The 8,800-nt window shown below is 49.0% G+C and overlaps 1 protein-coding gene and 1 pseudogene across 2 annotated transcripts in view; both read right to left on the bottom strand.

The window, feature by feature from the left end:
- Nucleotides 1-8,800, bottom strand: part of BTBD11 (BTB domain containing 11) — a 354,686-nt gene that overhangs the window by 122,424 nt on the left and 223,462 nt on the right. The gene's annotated exons all lie outside the window — the stretch shown is intronic.
- Nucleotides 8,420-8,535, bottom strand: LOC111736054 (annotated as a pseudogene).

The following is an 8,800-nucleotide window of genomic DNA, read 5'->3' as shown; positions in this document are numbered from 1 at the left end:
TTGCCTGGGAGAAGTTTCTCAACAGATAGGAATATCCAGTTTGAAAGTTGATGGTCTGTTATTTAGAACCAGTGAGTCATGAAATCACAGACGTTGAAATCTGGGAAGGGTTAGATGCCACAAATTCAGCCCCTCCCTACTGAGAACAAACACTTCCTGAGTACCTACACTATGTGCCAGACCCTGGGCGTGAGGTGGTGAAGCCATGGTCCCTCTTACAAAAGTTTACAGCTAACCCCTTTATCTTAGAAATGAGAAAACAAATGTTTAACCAGAGAGGCTAAATAACTCACTTGAGGTCACACTAATTTGATTTAACTCCATTTCTGGATAATGGAAAAGCACTTCCAGTTCCCGGCAGGAGTTACCAGTTTTGAAAGAATCAGAATGCAATACTAAGTTCTTAACGCTGTGTGTTAGGCAAAATAATGATCCCCCAGGATGCCCACATCCTAATCCCTTGTTAAGTTACATGGCAAGGGAGAAAGGAATTTAGGTAACAGGTGAAATTAAAGTTGCTCATCAGCTGCCTTTAAGATAAGGAGATGATCCTGGATCACCTGGGTGGGCCCCGTGTAACCACAAGCTCCTTTAAATGGAAGAAGGGAAGGCAGAAGACTCAGTGTTGGAGTGATGGAGTGTGATGAGAAAGACCTGACAGGCCATAGCTGACCTTGATGACGGAAAGAGCCCATGAGCCAAGGAATGGGGGCAGCCTCGAGAAGCTGGAAAAGGCAAGGAAAGGGCTTGATTCTCCCCTCGAGCCACCAGAAAGCTACACAGCTCTGCTGACACTAGATTTTGGCTCTATGAGATTCATTTGGGACTCGGACTTCCAGAATTATAAGAGAACAAATTTACGTTGTTCTAGGCCCCTCAGTTTGTGGTAATCTGTTACAGCAGCCACAGGAAACTAATGCTCCCTATAATTAGGCTGAGCCTTACACAGCTCCTCAGGGTGCTGGGGGCCTGCGGGACTCATTGTGAAATGAACATCACTTTTCTTTCTAGAAATCCAGACATCTCGTTTCACTTTAAAACTTAGGATCTGCTTGCAGTCAGCATGCCTCTCTTCAGCCTTTGCCTTTTTCCCTGTGGGTGAATTCCAGTGTTTAATGCAGAGACAGAGATGGCGAGATGCCATTTTTCATAGCTTTCTTCCTCAGTTCTTCCAGACACTTCTCTCTGCCGCTAGATCGCTGTTTCTAGCATTTTATTTTCAGAAACACTCTTGGCATTCATTCCTTGTAGTCCCTTGAAGAAGTGATCTTGTGGCTGGTGCTGCTCTCCTCATGGCCCCAGCCTCCTTTGCTTTCTGTTTCTGCTTGGAGACTGTCTTCTGTTTCGAGGATGTGCTTCAGATTCAAGGCCCTTCCGACGCAGATAGAAAGCAGAGGGCCTTACTGAGAGGGGCCAGGCTCCGTGTTCTGGTGTGAGGAGGGGGATTCACTTCTGCTCAGCAGGTGGGAAAGACCCACTTCCAGAAGAAGGGAGGATGCATCCTGGGGGATGGAGGTGGGTGGCAAATGGCTTCTCTGGGGACTCAGAGAATCAGAATATCGATCTTCTGACAGTGAAAAGCTGTCCCTCCTAGCAATGCGAGTGATTTTGAAAAATGCCTTGTCATCCATTATTCAACAAAATATTCACCAAAAATATTCTTAGTGCCAGATTCTGTGCAGGGGACGTGATGTTGCTGCTGCTGTTGCTGATGATGCTGATGAAGAAGCAGATGGTGATGATGGTGATGGTGCAAGCTAACGCCCACTATGTGCCAGGCACTGTCCAGAGTACTTGCCATGTACTCACACATTTTATATATTCAGGTGGTGGGCATGAAATATTTGCTAAATTAATAAATTAATGAGTAGAGGATGACTTGGTCCCCACCACCCTCAGTTCATGACTAGGGGCAAGGGTTGGATTAAGCAGAATGAAGGGAAGATGTTAGAGGGGTAAGGGAAATAGAAAGGATAATGTGATCCTGTAAGACAGAACAGTGGTTAGGCGCGTGGGCTTTGGAGCCAGACTGCTGGGTTTAAATCCAGGCTTTGTCACCTATTAACTCTATTAACTCTCTTGACAAATGAATGAATCTCTTTGTGCCTAAGCGTCCTCATCCATAAAGTGGGGTGATAGGAATAGCATAGGGTTGTTGTGTGTGTACCCACACCTGAAGAGTACCTGGTACACACGAGACACTCAATAACCCGTGTTTCTTATTATAAGGTGCTCAGCAGAATTCATCTTAGACACTCAGAGGCAGATTTGGTTGTTTCAGATGCTAATTTTGGCTTCTCTCCCAGTCCAGTTCTCAGCATCTAATCGGGAGTTTTTACTGCCTCCTGGATGCCCAAGTCCTCACTTCTGATCAAAACCTGACTGCCTATTTTCCATTTTCATCTCTCCCCAGCCAAGGAAGACTTCATCAAACAGATGACATTTGAGCTGAGTCTTTAGGAACGCGTGATTTTTAAAAAGGGAAGGAGTTAATAAAAAAGGAAGAAGGATCTGGTCTGGCTAGAGGTGGGAAGTAGGTTAGAGGGGTGCGTCCTGGCGGACGTGCAGGGCAGCAGGCTGTGCCTGGGGATAAGGTGGGAGGCAGAACTCTAGCGGGTAAACCCTTGATCACCACATCAACATTTTAGAAGTCCAGTGGGGAGCCAGTGAAGTATCCCAAGCTTTATAAACTGTAACTGCTACGCACATCCTGGGGGGGAGATGTCTCTCCTAATGGTGGTTTTAGAACCAGCACAAACAGTAGCTGCAGTACTCATGGCATCGATAGTCAGAGCAGTAATAATAGCAGTAGGAGTGACAGTGGCAGCATTGTGGGAACAGAGCCATCCATCCTCCTCGTCATCGTCATCTTACAGTTAGCTTTCATTTAGTATTTACTAGGCGCTATTCTAAATACTTTGAGTTTTATCTCGTTTAAGCTTCACGATAACCAAAGAAGTAGCTACTGTTATTATCTCCATTCTACAGATGAGAACACAGAGGCAGGGAAGAGTTATGGGACCTGAGCGAAGCGGCCCTGGAACCCAGAGCCCCAGGACCCGGGTGCTTGTAAAAGACTGTGTCAGGCACGGTGAGAAGCTGCCTGGCTTACCCAGTGGGAAGTGGACGTTAGGAGCTGATGCCTCAAATACCAGCTGAAGACAGGAAGGGACTCCCCCAAGTCCAGGGGGTATTCACAGAGCAGAGCCCCTGAGAGGTGACCGTGGTGGAGCCTTGGGAGGTGATAATTGAGGGGGGCAGCCAGTTCTAGCCACTTTGATGACTCTCTGGACCCTGTCAGGGATGGGGGGTCCAAGGATGACTGCCCCCCTGTTTTAGTCATACCCAGGCCAAGGCCTACAACTAGCACACAGGAGTAGGCAGAAGCAGGCCTCCTGCAGGCCCTCCACCATCTGGGGCTGGCCTCCTTGGCCATCACTCCAAGCACGTGGGGGTCTGGCCGGGTCCCTGAGTCCTCCATTGCTGCCTGCCTTGAGTCTGGTATACCTGCAGAGCACACAAACAGAGGAATACCACAGCGTGGCTGAGCCAGTGAGCCTGGCTTTCTCCTAAGCCTGGTCCAGAAGGAGGCAATGGCTAAGGCAAAATGTAATTAAACCCCAAGTGCTATTTGGCTCTGCTGCCTGCAAAACATGTCACGTCACCCTTCCACTCCCCCTTCCCAGTCACCAACGGAGAGGTGGCCTTCTTGAGGACAGCTAGAAGTGCAGACACTCCAGAGAGAGGTCCTGGCCACCCCCTGCCTTCCCTTGGGTCCTGAGAAGCGACAACCAGCCTGTTCTCTACCTCTGCATTTCCCCCGTTAGCGACAGCTCCCCAGAGTCCCCCCCCACAATCCCCTGGCAGGAGGCGGAGTTAAAAGTCCTGTTTTGCAGGCTCCAGGGGACTGCGATGCCATCTTTCCATGCTTTGATTAAGAATGACCCTCGGGGCCCTGCTGTAGGAGAGAGGAGCTCCCCTGATCTGCTGGGTACAGGAAAGGGAGCGGGAGCTGCAGAGGAAAGGAGCTCGGCAGGAAGGGGAGGTGCTGCCTGGGGACAGCTACTGGAGCCCTAGAGAGGTGGCAAGGAGAAGAGGGGGCCCTGCTGGGAATAACCCGGTATTTAGAACAGTGCGGGAGAGGCCCAGGCTTTGAAAACCCACAGGAGAACGTGAAAGAGAGCCAGAGGCAGATTTACTCAGGCGTCTGGTGGACACTCCAATGCCCTCTTGGCTCCTGGCTCCTGCAAGGCCAAGCCTTAGAGCTGGGGTCACCTGACTTCCTGGCCACACCCAGCTCAGGCCAGAGAAGCCTCTGGCCCCTGGCCTTTGGTCAGCTGGCTGAGGGGCTCCCTCTGATTTCTGGTTGGCTCCTTATCCTTGACTTTTTCCAGACTCCTCACCAGTGACTCAGCTCAATATCCTCTGGGCTAGTCCTGACTTTTCTGTCCCAGCCCCCCTTACTGAGGGACCTGGCAGGACGCAGTCTGTAGGCCTAGAGTCCCAGCTGCCTAGCATTTTCCCAGGGAATCTCACAGTGCTTCTCGGCTCTCTTTTGCTTCCAACCAAGACCCAAGATGCTGTGCTCATGTGCAACCCACATTGTCTGTGCGCTTGGAGCTGGACAGAGCAGGGCCCGCCGTGCCCTCTTTTCTTGCTTACTGTGTGGCTTTGGACAAGTCACCTGATCAATCTGAGCCTCGATTCCTCCGTCTGTAAAGTGTGGATAGTAATACCTCCCTTTGCAGGCTTGTTGTGAGGTCTAAGAGGGTAACATACTATTTCAGTTTCCTACAGTTGCCATGACAAAGTACCACAAACTCAGTGGCTTCAACAACAGACATTTATTGCCTCAGTTCTTGAGGCTGGATGCTTGAGGTCAAAGCGCTGGCAGGGCTGGTTCCTTCTGAGTGCCGTGACAGAGAAGCTGTCCCAGGCCTCGCCCCTAGCTTCTGCTGGTTTCCTTGGCGTGGAGAAGCCTCACCCGACCTCTGCCTTCATCGTCCCATGGCGTTCTCCCTGGGCGCACGTGTGTCTGCGTCTAAATTACCCTGCTCCTGTGTGACCTCATCTTAACTAATTACATCTGCAATGACCCTAGTTCCAGACAAGGTGTCCGTCTGAGGTTCTGGGGGTCAGGACTTCGGGGGAGGAAGACCATTTGACCCATAACACGTACAGAAAGATACTAGGCGTAGGTAGGTTTTCAAGAAACGCCAGACCCCTTTCCTTCCCCAGAAAGGAGGAGCTGTCCTGAGGCTGAGCCGCTCTGCTGATGGGTGCAGGTTCTGCTTACTGGGAAAATACTGCTTGCAAGTGTCCTCAGGCACCCGCCTCCAAGCTCTGGCCTGACTTCCCATCGGGGACGCCCTGCCTCACAGGACCTTCCATGTTCCACACCATGTCCCTCTGCATGACAGCTCCCCCGGTCCGTCACAGTGAAGGGACAGGGCCAAGGCTCGGCAGGGAAAGGCCAATCCACTCCCGGTCTTTCTCTGAGAGCTGGCTAAGTCCCCAGGTGACTCCTCTGGGCTGCAGCTTCGCTTTTTCCCTCTGTGTCCTATTATGATGGAAGAGGACTCTCTTCTATATGGCTTGGCCCTGGGGAAGCTCTGCTCATCTCTCCAGCCCTGGGGGTTAACATGCTTCCTGTTTGTCTAATATTCTGATCCTAATAGCAGCACTGGGAAAACAATACTAACTAAACACTGACTCCGGGTGACACTCATTAGCCCAGGGTTCCTTCTGGGCACTGAGCTCACTCTGCAGCAGCAGCTGGAGGCCGCCAGGTTATCTCCTAGGAAAACAAGTGGTTGCCCGAGGGCACAGAGCTAACAAATAAGCAGGGAAGTCAGCACAAGGTTCTTCCCTGTGGCTGCCCCAAAATGTGCTTGTTTAAACCACAACCCTGTTTTCCTTTGGTTGTGCTGAGTGTGGTTGGTTGGCCTCCTCTAGAAGGAGCGGGCAGACCTCTCAGGGGGGAGGATGAAGAGAGGACATCAAGCAGAGGGGAAGGGGACAGTCTAGGGCTTGGGCACAGGACACCAAAGTGGGAAGAGGTGTGGGCCTGGCTGAAGTTTCTTTCTCTGCGTTTGTGGACAATGGCGCCTGTGCCACTGGTGTTAAGAGAGATAATGGGGTACGGCGGGGAAGGGGCCAGCTTTGGGGCCTGGAAGGGCCATCCTGCCATTCTCTCCACCTTCCCAGGGGACACCCTGGGCAAAGCACTCGCGTCTCTCTGGTCCTCAGCTTCCCCATCTGTAGGACAGAGAGAGGATAAGCACAGGCCACACTTGGGTTGGCAGCATCACCCTCATTTTTCAGATGAGAAAATAGTGTGGGGTCCATAAATGATCATTAGGAGGTTTCAGTCGATGGAGGTGAACATGAAGCATAACAGGAAAGGGGCAGGGTGGGAAGAGAGTCTTTCCATTCTCAAAATCTAAATTCTCATTCAAGGTCTTCAGAAACAGAACTATGTAAATTCTCCTCAGAGAATGGCTCCTTTTTACCACCCTCTCTCCCCAAGGCCCCTGGATGCCAACAGGCTAGCACCACGGCTCTATCCCATTCCTGGATGAAGTGCTTTATCATTAACACTGACAGCTCTGTGGGGGCAAGAACTGGGCTCCATTTAACCAGCAGTGACCGTTCTTAGCTCAGGGTCTGGTACAAAGAGAATGTTTGGCTCATAATGTTTGTTGAATGAATACATGAGTGAATGAGTGAAAGACAGAACGAAAGCATTTAAAAGGAAACTGCACACTTCCGGGACCACATTCCCTGCTATTTATTAACATTGTGAGCGGACGTGAAGAACAGAGCTTGAAGACAGGGAGTGTAGACCTGCTCTCATCCACAGGACAACCAAGGTGCTAAGGCAAGGGGTTAAGGAGCTATGCGCCTGAGTGATGAATGAGTGAATGAACCTTGGAGAGCTGGTCTTCTTCTTATCTTTGGTCTTGGAGGCAGGTTGATTCCTCGGCCACAGAGGCCCCCGACTCAGATGTATAGTGTTATTATGCAACAATGACCCCCAGCAGGCTCTGGAGTCAGGCAGCTCTCAGTTCGAATCCTGACTGCGCCTCTCACAAGCTGTGTGGTCTTGGCCACTGATTCCGTCTCTCTGAGCCTCTTTCCTCATCTATAAAAGGGACCTATCAACAGCTCAGGGTGATTGTGAAAAACGAACGATGTGAGGCAAGCTTTTATTTAAAAGCTCCTAGTGCAGTCCTGGAAAAAGTGCATGTGGCTAATAACGTGACAGTGACTTTTCTCCCCTCGTCCTTGTTGAAGCAAATTGCTCTGTCCAACCATGCCTGTTTCTTCCTCTACGAAGTATGGCCAGTGATACCTGGCCAGCCTCCCTCAAAGGACTGTTGTGAAGAGATAAAGAAAATGGAAGAGCTTTATGAACATAAATGCACCAAGAGAAAGGGCTGTTTTCATTTTGCAGTTAACTCCTTTGGGTGTTTGTTCCAATTTGATTCCTAAGGCTGTTACTGCTTCCTGGGTTGGCTTCCTCCTGGTGAATATCCACATCTCTCTCTCCTGGACACTATCATTTCTGATCTTATAGCCTGAGAAGTCCGGAGGCAGTACTATGACACCACCTGCGCCCATTCCTCCAGTCTGGATGGAATAATATTCTTATCAAAGTGGATAGAAGATACTGTCTCCAATCCATTCTATCCAACAGCCATCACCAGTTTCAGTGATGACAGTCAGGCCGGCTCTATGTCTGGGTAGCTGGAGCAAAGTATGATTAAAAAGTCTATGCAACGAGACCCTTCTATGAGTGGATCTCACTTTTGCAATGGGCCTATAATTTCCTAATTGTTGCATATAAATGTAATTTTTGTCAAATTATATTTTAAATACCTAAGGGTACCTCCTTACATCATGAAGCCCTACAACACATCTTTAAAAATATTTTTTTAAGGGTCAATGGCATGGTTTATTAAACTATTCCATTATTCAGGGACATTCAAGTTGCTTTCACTTGGGGGTTATTGTAAGATGATGATGATGATGATGATGATAATGTGAGGTTCGTGGATATCAACATATACGTAGCTTCTGTGAAATCTGTATTAATCTGAGGATGGATTCCTAAAAGTTGAAGCACTGGATCGGAGTAAGAACCACTTCTGAAATGGCTTTTGACATGTATTGCCAAATTAGTTTTCTAAAGATTGTGCCCCAAGTAATACACGTAAGTGCCAATTGCACCATGCCTTCACCAGCATTAAGTATTATTAAGACAGCCAGATATCAAGCCAAATAGCATGTTGGGAATAGAAGTACACTTCACAAGGAGAGCTTGAAATGACTTTTTATTTCTTCTTGGAAATCATAGTCATTTTTGATTTTTCTTTCTTTCTTAAACCCAGATTTCTTTTCTTTTCTTTTCTTTTTTATGCTACAGCACCTGGTCTTCCTAGGTGGTCTCCCATCCAAGTACTAACCAGGCCCGACCCTGCTTAGTTTCCAAGATCAGACATCAGTCTTGTTCAGGGTGGCATGGCTGTAGACCATGGACCATGGCTCTATTGGGGGTGCGAACCCAGGACCTTTTGTGTGTAAAGCAGACATGCTAACCACTACACTATAGAACCACGTCCCAGATTTCAAACATTTACCAAGTCTTTAGATTTCTTCATTCCTAAGTTCTCTTATACATTTTTTCCATCCCTGTAGGTTTCTCCTTAGTTCAGCCCCTTAACATCTCCCTAGTGTCCTGCTCTAACGACCTTTCTGAAGGTCTGCCTTGACTTTCACTCTCACCTCTGGGTTATCC

The sequence above is a fragment of the Pteropus vampyrus genome, unplaced genomic scaffold (assembly GCF_000151845.1).
Source record: "Pteropus vampyrus isolate Shadow unplaced genomic scaffold, Pvam_2.0 Scaffold16, whole genome shotgun sequence".
NCBI classification, from domain to species: Eukaryota; Metazoa; Chordata; class Mammalia; order Chiroptera; family Pteropodidae; genus Pteropus; species Pteropus vampyrus.
This window is presented reverse-complemented; position numbering and strand designations above follow the sequence as displayed.